This window comes from Leiobunum rupestre, chromosome 4 (assembly GCF_980474605.1).
Source record: "Leiobunum rupestre chromosome 4, qqLeiRupe1.1.hap1, whole genome shotgun sequence".
Taxonomy (NCBI): Eukaryota; Metazoa; Arthropoda; class Arachnida; order Opiliones; family Sclerosomatidae; genus Leiobunum; species Leiobunum rupestre.
Genome location: NC_143387.1, coordinates 5,628,235 through 5,640,911, shown reverse-complemented (window position 1 = coordinate 5,640,911; position 12,677 = coordinate 5,628,235).

Sequence of the window (12,677 nt, the reverse complement as noted above, 5' to 3'; positions counted from 1 at the left end):
AATTAAAGGGTCTGTTGGTAAAATGTTGTTTAGATTTTCTTCTGGTTTCAAATTTGACTTTTCTTCTAAATTTACGCGCGAAACTTTGGAATTTACAACTTGAAAAATTGATTGACAGGTGGGTGACAATATAGTCGATCTTTATCGACTAGCCAGAGCGACGTCTACAGAGGCTTTTAGCGTGGAAGGGAAAAAGACCGCATGTGGAGTTTGGGGATTGTAAGCTTTATATTCTTTGTTGTAAGTAGACAAAAGATACTGCTCAAGGAACTTTCATGGGAGCCTTCTCGCATATTATATTGTAGTATAAGCCGTTTCTACACGGGCCCTCAGTGTTTATTCTCGACACGGGTCAAGTTTTAAAAAAATGACATTTTAAATAAAACTGAAATTAATAAAATAACTAAAATATTGAAAATATTTAAGATTATGATTTTATTCCACGTCTTAAGGGGCTGTAAATGTTATTGAAACCATATAAATAAAGTTTTAATATAATTAATGCAGATTAAATAAACAACTTTCTATCACTATTTCTAAAAAAACACAATTCCAAGCTAATTATTTAAGAATTAAACTTGACCGAATAATTTGTAAGCTTTATCCTAATTTAAATAGACCAGGTTTTTAATTATGGTTCATTTCACACCCGAATTAGGGTATAAATATATTTTAACAAAAATTAAGGTATATTAAAAAACGGTTGCTTCATGTTTTACTGAAATCGTTTAAATTTTAAATCCACATATTTTTACCAATATTGATTGAAATACACAAAATTGACCACGATATATCAAGTAAACCAGAAATATAAATATAATGAAAACAAACCTAGTCCGTTGATACCAATAGCTATAATTTTGTCCAAAGACAAAATATTCTATCTCAATTTTTTTTAAACAATAACGGATCAAGAATGACAAAAAAATCTACTTTTCTCTACAGCAGCGGTTCCCAAACGGTGTTCCGCGGAACCCTGGGGTTCCGTAAAAGGGTCACAGGGGTTCCGAGAATTCGCAGCGTGGCCATCTTTGTTTGTGTCAAGAGTTTAAGATGAGTAAAAAAAATGAGTTGGTGTTCCGCCAGAATTAGGTGGATAATTTAGGGTTCCATAGCAAAATAAAATTGGGAACTGCTGTTCTACACAATAAGTTATGGTGTGATCATGGACAGTAGATACAGGGACGAGAAAGTGTATTGGTGGCCTCTGTTGGAATATATCACCTAAAACGACCTAAACGCAAGGAGAGTTAGTTGTAAACAAAAAAATGGCGGTCACCTAATTTTAGCGGTTCTTAACGAGGCTTAAGTGTTCAAAACAAATGGGCATTTTTTTATTTACGCTCGTAGTTTTATTTTTAATTTAACATCAAAATGGAAAAAACTAACTACAATAATACTGTCCATGGTGAACCACGTCTTAACAATGGCCGTGGTTTTTTTACATCTAACTCCCCGTGAATATGAAGACGTTTCAAATCGATTTTTTTTCCTGCTTTCTCGTCCCTGTATCTACTGTCCTTAATTAATTAAACCATTCATCATTTTAGGACAATGACCCAAAACATACAAGCAAAAGCACCGTAGAATTCATGAAGGAGCATGGAATTAATCATTGGCGAACTCCTCCTGAGTCTCCAGTAAGTATAGGCCTATCTAATCGTAATTAGAAGTGAAAGCTCTAAGACCATGCATTTTAAAGATTATAAAGCAGACGAATAGAATAGTTTATCCAGATGAGTACTGAGAACCAGTCCGTCGAGTAGACAGTCAAATAAGGTTACGTCTAATGTTTTAACTTTTTAATTTGCTGTAGTTCTTATTTCCTATATGAATTATAAGTTTTAGATTGATTCGATTATAATAAAATAAGAATTAAAGAGAACGAGTTAGTCTTGTACATAAACAATTTAGATCTCGAGGGAATGAAATTCTTAAGTAATGACCTCGATTTATTTCTTCGATTACGTAACTAATTTCGAACCGATTTAAAGGGGGGAAGTTGGTCGCCTGTTGAATCTCGTTTTTTAATTGCCTATGCAAAGATAATGGGATAATATTTCCAAAATCATCTCTCTGACCTTCAAATAAAAAAGGTTGGATAACTGATACGGAGTAGAAAGCCCAATCTTCCTGCTCAAATTGCGGTATTTTTGTAGTCTCAATACGTATGTCGATAAAATTGTTGCGTGAACTAAAAGTAATATTATTTAAATTATTTAACGGGCCAAATTTTTGAATACCCGTAAAATAAGTGTCTGGTGGAATTTTAAAAAGATCTGCTAATGGATTTTGAAATTTAATTTCCATCCCTACCGGTATTTCTAAATTCAAATATAAATTATCTTCATCATCGGACGATATCGCGGTTTTTAATCCGTCAAACTGTCTTGGTTTACATCGTTCTAATAAATCGCGTATAAATTAAGTGTAATGTGAACGGTTGAATTTCATTATTATATTGTCTTTCTCCCTCATATCTGGCCGCCTCAAACACAATTGCGTAATTATTCCATTGTATTTGTTTAATAACAGGCTGAGATGGTAGATTAACTGGTATTGGAAGAGAACTTGGTAAATTATTTTCTTCGGAAGGATTTAAAACTTCTAGTTGGTTGACGTCTCCATTAATATTTGGAATTAAAGGGTCTGTTGGTAAAATGTTGTTTAGATTTTCTTCTGGTTTCAAATTTGACTTTTCTTCTAAATTTACGCGCGAAACTTTGGAATTTACAACTTGAAAAATTGATTGACAGGTGGGTGACAATATAGTCGATCTTTATCGACTAGCCAGAGCGACGTCTACAGAGGCTTTTAGCGTGGAAGGGAAAAAGACCGCATGTGGAGTTTGGGGATTGTAAGCTTTATATTCTTTGTTGTAAGTAGACAAAAGATACTGCTCAAGGAACTTTCATGGGAGCCTTCTCGCATATTATATTGTAGTATAAGCCGTTTCTACACGGGCCCTCAGTGTTTATTCTCGACACGGGTCAAGTTTTAAAAAAATGACATTTTAAATAAAACTGAAATTAATAAAATAACTAAAATATTGAAAATATTTAAGATTATGATTTTATTCCACGTCTTAAGGGGCTGTAAATGTTATTGAAACCATATAAATAAAGTTTTAATATAATTAATGCAGATTAAATAAACAACTTTCTATCACTATTTCTAAAAAAACACAATTCCAAGCTAATTATTTAAGAATTAAACTTGACCGAATAATTTGTAAGCTTTATCCTAATTTAAATAGACCAGGTTTTTAATTATGGTTCATTTCACACCCGAATTAGGGTATAAATATATTTTAACAAAAATTAAGGTATATTAAAAAACGGTTGCTTCATGTTTTACTGAAATCGTTTAAATTTTAAATCCACATATTTTTACCAATATTGATTGAAATACACAAAATTGACCACGATATATCAAGTAAACCAGAAATATAAATATAATGAAAACAAACCTAGTCCGTTGATACCAATAGCTATAATTTTGTCCAAAGACAAAATATTCTATCTCAATTTTTTTTAAACAATAACGGATCAAGAATGACAAAAAAATCTACTTTTCTCTACAGCAGCGGTTCCCAAACGGTGTTCCGCGGAACCCTGGGGTTCCGTAAAAGGGTCACAGGGGTTCCGAGAATTCGCAGCGTGGCCATCTTTGTTTGTGTCAAGAGTTTAAGATGAGTAAAAAAAATGAGTTGGTGTTCCGCCAGAATTAGGTGGATAATTTAGGGTTCCATAGCAAAATAAAATTGGGAACTGCTGTTCTACACAATAAGTTATGGTGTGATCATGGACAGTAGATACAGGGACGAGAAAGTGTATTGGCGGCCTCTGTTGGAATATATCACCTAAAACGACCTAAACGCAAGGAGAGTTAGTTGTAAACAAAAAAATGGCGGTCACCTAATTTTAGCGGTTCTTAACGAGGCTTAAGTGTTCAAAACAAATGGGCATTTTTTTATTTACGCTCGTAATTTTATTTTTAATTTAACATCAAAATGGAAAAAACTAACTACAATAATACTGTCCATGGTGAACCACGTCTTAACAATGGCCGTGGTTTTTTTACATCTAACTCCCCGTGAATATGAAGACGTTTCAAATCGATTTTTTTTCCTGCTTTCTCGTCCCTGTATCTACTGTCCTTAATTAATTAAACCATTCATCATTTTAGGACAATGACCCAAAACATACAAGCAAAAGCACCGTAGAATTCATGAAGGAGCATGGAATTAATCATTGGCGAACTCCTCCTGAGTCTCCAGTAAGTATAGGCCTATCTAATCGTAATTAGAAGTGAAAGCTCTAAGACCATGCATTTTAAAGATTATAAAGCAGACGAATAGAATAGTTTATCCAGATGAGTACTGAGAACCAGTACGTCGAGTAGACAGTCAAATAAGGTTACGTCTAATGTTTTAACTTTTTAATTTGCTGTAGTTCTTATTTCCTATATGAATTATAAGTTTTAGATTGATTCGATTATAATAAAATAAGAATTAAAGAGAACGAGTTAGTCTTGTACATAAACAATTTAAAATTTAAAAAAAAACTCGACCCAGTTTTCGGTAACACTCATGGTACCATTATCAAAAGTAAAAATGAGGGTTACCGAAACCTGAGTCGAGTTTTTATTATTTTTATTAGGTCCTAACTAAAGGGTAGTTTGGGCGTTTGACCAACTTGTTTAGCTCCGGGGGTCTGAATTAAAACGAAATAACTAAATTGCTTTTAAATTTAAATTTGTCAAAATTATTTTAAGGGCTAAATGAGAGGCTGTTCTACACATAAATACTAATTTTATAAGTTAAAACCCTAAAATAAAAAAGTTCAACTAGAAATAGCGTGAAAGTAGACACTGGACACTGTACTCTTATACCTTAATACGAGCAAATGAGGTACATGTATTGGGCATAATAGTTTTATTATTTTGTGAAAGCTTATTCGGTTTCTAAAAATGTGATTTTTCAGATATCGATAGACCTTCCCCACTAAATAATTCTCTATTGTTCTATGGTTTCACTAATTTTCTGAGTGAATTTTAAATTAATTAAAATTTCGATTATACAAATTTCGCTATTAAATTTTAAAGGCCAAATATTTTACCTAGTTAATTTTATGACTTTTCTTCTTTTGAAAATAAACTCCATGATAATATTTCCAATTACTAAATTCACTGCTCTTTTTGAATATTCAGTGTATATAAATATTTGTTTACCAATATTTGGGAAGTTTATTGGGCAAGCGAGGGTACAGAGCGAGGTCTTATATAGGCTTAAAAAATATTCGTAATTCATTTTCAAAGACCACATCGACGTATTAAAAAATCTGGGTAAAATTTCTTTTGAGAGCAGACATGACCAAAAACCATTTTCCAGAGCTCACACTCCTCACTTCAGAGTGAGACGCTGCAGCTCGCACTCTTCGCTTTCTCTGACCACAGACTAGGAAACAGTGTTTCCTGGTCTGTGCTCTGACAGAGGCTGGAAATTGAGCTAGCACTCTCCTTTTTTACGATGAGAGGTCAGGCCAAACGCTTCTCGTTTTAATAAGATCGTGAAGTTCGTGCAACGAAAGATTTTATATTATAATATATAATACTTGGGGTCACTGTTTTTTCGTCAGAAGTTGAGTCTCTCAAACTCGTTATTGTTACAATGGGACATAAAATTTATCTATAATTTCAACAGACCACGGGTTATCAAAAATTACATTAGTCATTTCCTGTACAGTTACAGTATACATTAACAGAAATTTGACCAGTGGCGTAACTAAGGACCCGCAGATCCCGTGACTGCCGGGGGGGGCATGACAAACTAGGGGCCCTTTCGTTTTAAGTACGGCCCATCGAAGATCAAGGGGGGGTGCAAATCAGAACGATTGAAAATGATTTGAAGGCTCCAGGGGGGGCGGGGGTGTGAATCACGATTCATTGGAAATAACTGTATTTATAAAGGGCCCTTTTGATATCCTGGGGGGGGGGGATTTGTCCTTACGCCACTTAATTTTACCAATGTTTTTCAAAACATTTCATGACAGATACAGTTTCGAAATATTACCTAAATTAGTGATGACCCGAAATCACGTGTTTTTTTTCATTTGGTTTCTTTCTTTATCCGAGGAGATCATAGAGCGGCGCGCCCATCTCTGCTAACCGCAGATTCGGTCAATCATATTCTTGCACCTTTTCAAAACTATTTCCTATCGTGTGGAAAGACTAACCACTTCCTAAATTATTAGGAGACCGTCGCACGATGAAGCTGTCAGTGCCGTTTCATTTAGTGCACTGATTTATTTCTGTGTTAACGGTTCCAGGCGATTTTCAAGTATTTCACTAGATCAAAGATAATTTTTTATCGGAAACGTAATTTCGCGCGCTTTGAAATCCGGTCTATAGGCCCAGTGGATTAGCTAAACAGCCTTTAGGCACTCTCTCCACACCCCATAGTACAGTAGGAATGAAACGTCTCCCTAACTTCAAGGGCATATTAAGCTTTAGGCTTAATAAAAAAGGGCCTATTCATTCTTTTCGAATAATCTCGGAAAAAATAACGTAGCAATTGTTTTTACCTCGCACCGTCCTAGTTACGGCACTGGTTTATTATTATTTTACAGCTTTTTACCAATGCAACCTCCTATAATGATTTTAATCGAATAGGCTTATTTTCTATAGTTGCATTTTGCGACCGATTTGAAGCTTTCAAGTATAGTTCGTTTGCTATTTATAAAATTTACACTATGAACCAAATTAGGATATATTTTTTTAAGCATTCGATCTTGACACGGTATTTATAGATTGCCGTTTAAAAGCCCTTCCTCTTGTCTCGGTGGATGGATGCCATTAAAGATATACAATGGGTTAGAAAACCATCGGACAGAATTTGTAATTCCCATTTTCGTGCTTTGGATTTTTACCAAGTTGGAAAGCAAAACCATTTAAAAGATGATGCAGTGCCATCTATTTTTAACTACACGGTATGATACAGCAGAAATTTCTTCTAGGCTATTACATTAATTATTGTTTCTGTATCTGTGTTTGAAATAGTCCCATTCTAAAGAGATACACTGGCGTTTGAAAAAATCTGGGTGAAAATATAATAGAAATTTAATTTAAAATATATTTTTCTAGAGGTGAATTTGTTTTAAAACATTTTAAACAGAATAACACATTAGGTTTGTTTTCTATTATATATAAAAGGATATAGAAATTGGTGTAATTGATGAGACTATGGATATACTGTAGTACAAAATCAGAACTGTGCATGGTCAAGTGAAACTACTTCTGAGGTGTTAATGCTGATGATTTGCCATAAGTAACCAATTACATTCAATTAACTGAGACCACAACAGAGGTATTAAAAACAGATTACGCTGTATGAAACTAATAATTTTAATTACTTAAAGGACCTACAAATGGATCAAAATTGGGAGAAAGGAATGAATATAACATTACCAGCAGTCGAGGTTTTTAAAATGTATACTTCACTGGGCGCAGCAATATTTGTACAGGCCAAGTGCTTCCCCAAAACTAGTTTCAGCATCCCCTGGTGGATGAAAATCAACACGTAAAATTAAGAGTATTATTTCAAATTGTGCAGTTAATTTTTTTTACTTCAGAAAATTTCCACAGAGAGAAGTGAATTTCCATTTCGTAAAGAAAATCAAGACATAACTCGTACCATTTTCGATAGTAACTTTAAAATCGAATTAGTAAGTATATTTTAAAAAGAAACAAGCTGGCACATGGCTCAAAAATATATTCGTGGTTTCTATAAGAAAATATGTACGTATGAAATAAACATAAATATAATAATGGAACCTATATTTTAGGACTATAGATTTTAAATCAAAACAAATATATTATACTAGTTCTTTATTGAGCAAAATATAATAAAACAATTAGGATTCAAATGTAACTCCAAGTTTTTCAGTATAATTCAGTTTTAATTTAATAGTAAAAAAAAGGTTATGAGCATAGAAATCGTACGTATAAGATTGCAATGGTTTTAGGTAATAAGATAAAAAAGATGAAAAATAACCTTGAATTTAAATTTAACAATTTAAATGGGTACGCCCAGCAGAATTCCCATTTAATTCTGAAAAAGACCATCTAATTCACTGGAAATACTGCATAGGAATAAAACGTTGTTACAACTTTTGCTTTACTAGAAACATCTATTTGTTAAAGATATTTGTCAGGAATTGATGCAATTAGTATTTTATAAATCAGTTGCATAAACAGAGGGGTTTCCATGTCCAGAGCTTTGACTGTATTAAATTTTCACCCCCTTCATGACCCCTTACTTAGTCCGAGCCCTCCCCCTTTTGATGGATTTCTGACTACACCATGGTAATATGTGCCATAAGTTATCACTTCTCATGCAAAATGTTTACTGATATACATGAGTTTATTTAACATCATAATATAAATAAATTCATGCTGATACAAACCGTACAGCTGAATTGGTCATGGTTTTATTGCACTTAAAATATCACACTATAGCAACCTATTTCACAAGTACTGTGGAGTACATATGAAATATTCATTATAGAATAATCATGTAATGAAATATTTACATTAAAGACTAAAGAACATCGTATTAAATATTAATGGATTTAATAAACATCAGACTTTGATTAATGAAAAACTTTAAACAATAAAACCCTTTGGAGAATATTCCAGAGTAAATAAAAATTGGATGTCTTCCTTTTAGTATTAACTCCAAGTTTGCATTTAACTTTATGGCACTGATAATAATAATAATAATAATCAGCTAGGCTAATACCCAAGGCACCACCTTAGGCCTAAGTCATCAAGCGACTTTTGAAGCCTTTAATTCAGGTGTGAAGCAAAATAATCCCATTCATTCCCTCCAAATATAAATTGCGTCGCTAATGTTTGGATTAATTTATAGCACATTCTTCTAATATATGTTCGCTAAAACAGTGAACCTCCATTTGTGATAAACAATTCCATATCCCGTGACCTCCAGGATTTGTTTATAATTATTAAGATTTTAATTTAAAGTTATATTTCAAAACAGATGTCTGATCACACTTATGCATATACACCAGATATATTAAGACGACGAAGTATTGAAGCAGAAAATAAAGTTAAAAAGCTGAAGAGACTTCTCAGAAACTGCCAACGAACGCTGCAAAGAAAAAAGAACAAAATTGAATCAATGAAAGAGTTAATGGACCTCCTTAAACAAAAAAATAATAGACACAGACGCTTCTGATGCAATAGACTCGTTTTTCTCCTGTTTTCATTGCCTTATTTAATCAATTCAAAAAATAGTACTAAAAATAAAAACACGCTAGCATACCCCGACACACTTAAACAATTTTCTATGACTATGAATGTTTACTCTCCAAAAGCGTACAGATTTATAAGAGAACATTTTCACCTACTAGCCCCATCAACCATAAGAAAGTGGTCTTAATCAATAAATGCAGAACCCGGCTTTACCCAACAAAGGTTCAATTTTCTTGAATAAATCGTAACAAAATTCATCAAGCCCAGTGTTGTGTTGTCTGCAACTTGACGAAGTGTCAATCAGGAAACACGTACAGTGGGACAGATACAGATTACGGCGCTGGGGAAAGTTCTACAGACAACGCTGAATATGCAACATCCATTCTGGTTTTTATGGCTGTGGAAAATCCCAATTGGTTATTTTCTGCTACATGGATCTCCAATCTGGATATTTAGTAGCTTGGTGACTGAAGGGCTTGTTCAAATGAAGGACAGTGGTGTAAAATGCATTGCTGTGGTCTGTGATGGACTTGCCTCGAACCTTACGATGGCCAAAAAATTGGGAGTGAATTTCGATCCTGTGAATTTAACACCATCTTTCCCACACCCCTCTCAAGAAGCTGATAAAGTGTATTTCATTGTAGACATTTGTCATGCATTGGAGTTACTACGCAACATATGGCATGATAAGAAAACGTGTCTGGAATCAGATTACATGACAGTAAGTATAAGCAGAGAAAAATTTAATACTGCAGTATTTCACTAGGAAAGTTCTTTGATTTGTATAAAATTTGTAAATTAAGTGTTAGGTTTTTTGGTTCCAGAAAAAGTAGGAATTCATGTATTTTGGTAAAATATATAATAAAAGAATACATTCAATCAAAGGTAATTTTTGTTAGGAAATTTCTTGGAATTCCATAGTGAAAGTGCAGGCAATCCAAGAAAAAGAAGGTTTAAAAGCGGCAAATAAATTGTCAAAATATCACATTTATTAAACACCTTTAAAAATGAAAGTTAGCCTGGCTGCGCAACTTTTAAGTGCATCTGTGGCAAAATCCCTATTATTCATGAAGAAAGCAGGATATGAAGATTTTCAAGATATAGAGGCAACAATCAATATAATTTCTATTTTAGATAAGATAGTTTTTGCAAACTAAACCACTTCATTTCATACAAAATACATGTCCTAATAATTATAATATTTAAGAGGGTTTGACGCTCTCAACTGCCGGAATCCATTTGGAAAGGGTTATAAATCGGCCCTGAGAAAGAACAACCAACATATTTGGAGAAAAACCTTAGTTCTGAGATTCATGGATGAGACAGGGGAGCTACTAAGTGTTGGTGAAAGAAAAACAGAGTTTATTGGGTTTGCAGTTTCCATCAGCAGCATTTTAGAAATAATGGAAGTCTTTGTATGCTCTAACAACGCTCCTCTTAAGCAAATAATTTTCATTTGCCATACTGAACCGAAAACAGGGCTCAATAAAAGCTAGGGATAATTAACTAGTTTTAGTTGTGTTAAGAACAAGTATAGTTGAGTGTGCTAGCAGATGACTTTTCTATTTAATTTTGATGGTTTAAGGGTGTAGGAAAAACCTTTATTGAGCATGCAGGCAGAAATATAATTGGTAGTATAAAAATTTGAAGATAAATTATAATACAAATATTTATGGTAAGAGTTTGGTGGGCACATTTATGGGTGGTTGCATATATGCAAACAGTGGCAGCTGTAAAAGAAACTAAAACTTTTGTACAGTTTGGCGATGGATATTTTTAAAGATAATCCTCATTTAATCTTAATTTAGAAGATCTACTTGGCTTAATGGGCACTAATTGGAATCTTCCAATAAACAAATAGCTAGTTAGATAAATAAACTATAATAAACTATAGGAATAGGTCCTCCAAAATGCATTTTTTTCAATACATCTCATTTTGAATTTAATCCATATTTTTTATTATATTAACTTAACATTACAGAATGTATGGAATATTACATGAATTTTTTTACTTAAATTTTTTAATCTAGCCCATCCCCTTAGAAAAAATTCCTGAGTGCACCAGAGTTGGATTGAGAATGGTCACTAAGAACTAGTTAAGAAACCTCTACTCTCGTATATATAATTTCTATCTGTATTTCTTTTACTGATATGAAATAAAAAAAATACTCCTAGGTATTCATTAACCTACAAACTCTCACAAGACCATCTGGAGCTGTACTTCAACACCATGAGATCCCGATCTGGTTTTCACAATAACAAAACTGCTGGTCAGTTTCGTTCTGCTTATAGGAAAACAATAGTAACGAGACTGATACCATCTGGAAGTGGAACCGCGACTGCACTCGATGGAACCGCAGTAAAAAAAATTATATATTGTATATATTAAATTGAACTTTGCAATGTTAAAACTAGAATATTACTGCTGATTAAAATTAATTTTAAATTAACTGTAGGGGGATTCTTATACTTTAATTTGCATTTCTTTTTGCAGGATAATACTAAATTAAAAGCAAAGGCCATCTAATTCATACAATGTTATCTAACTAGAAGTTTAGTCTATAGCTGCTATAAAGTACGCAACCTCATGTTTGTATGGTTCTTTTCATTGCACTGTCTAAGTTGTGAGCTGTCCGCTTTTCCCATTATTTAAGGGAGTGCACGCCTGAGACACAATGCACTAAAATGGTTAGTCCAGACCAAAAATACAATTCTATAGTAAAATGTCAAATGCAATTACCTCTAAGCAGACTCTTAGCACTTTTAATGGACATAAATTCCCCACCTAACCTCGCATACACTGCATCACGCTAAAAGTTTAAGAATAAAAATGTGAAAATGACACGATATGGGGTTATTTAATGATTTATAAACCATAGAATATCAGTATATAGTCCAGATTATTTTTCCATCAAAAATGCAAAGGGCTGATAAACCCTCCTATTCTGACATCAAGTCCACAATCAGAAGGAATAACTGATGAAGTACGGAAACAAAACTTCTTACTTGGAAGTCAATTAACAAGTTACCAAGAGTGCTTTTTATTTTGTGAAATGAAAAATGGACATTGGATATTAAATTAATGGAACCATAGTAATTCAATGATAAAACTCTGAAAGTATCGCAGAAGGTCTTTGGATTCTACTTCCTGGAATGAATCTTCGATGCCGGCTTCCAGGATAACAGATTATATTGAAAATGAAATTAACGCGATTCAACTAGTTTTTCTCCATTCCAAATCGCTTCGTTGCTGTAATGTAAAAATGGAGAACTTAAATATGCAAAGTTAAGTTAGGTGTATCAAGAATATAACCCTGAAATCCCAGAATGCCTTTGTAAACTAGAATTAACACTGCAAAGGCAGAACTACAACTTGAAAGTGTATATACATGCATGCTTGGTCG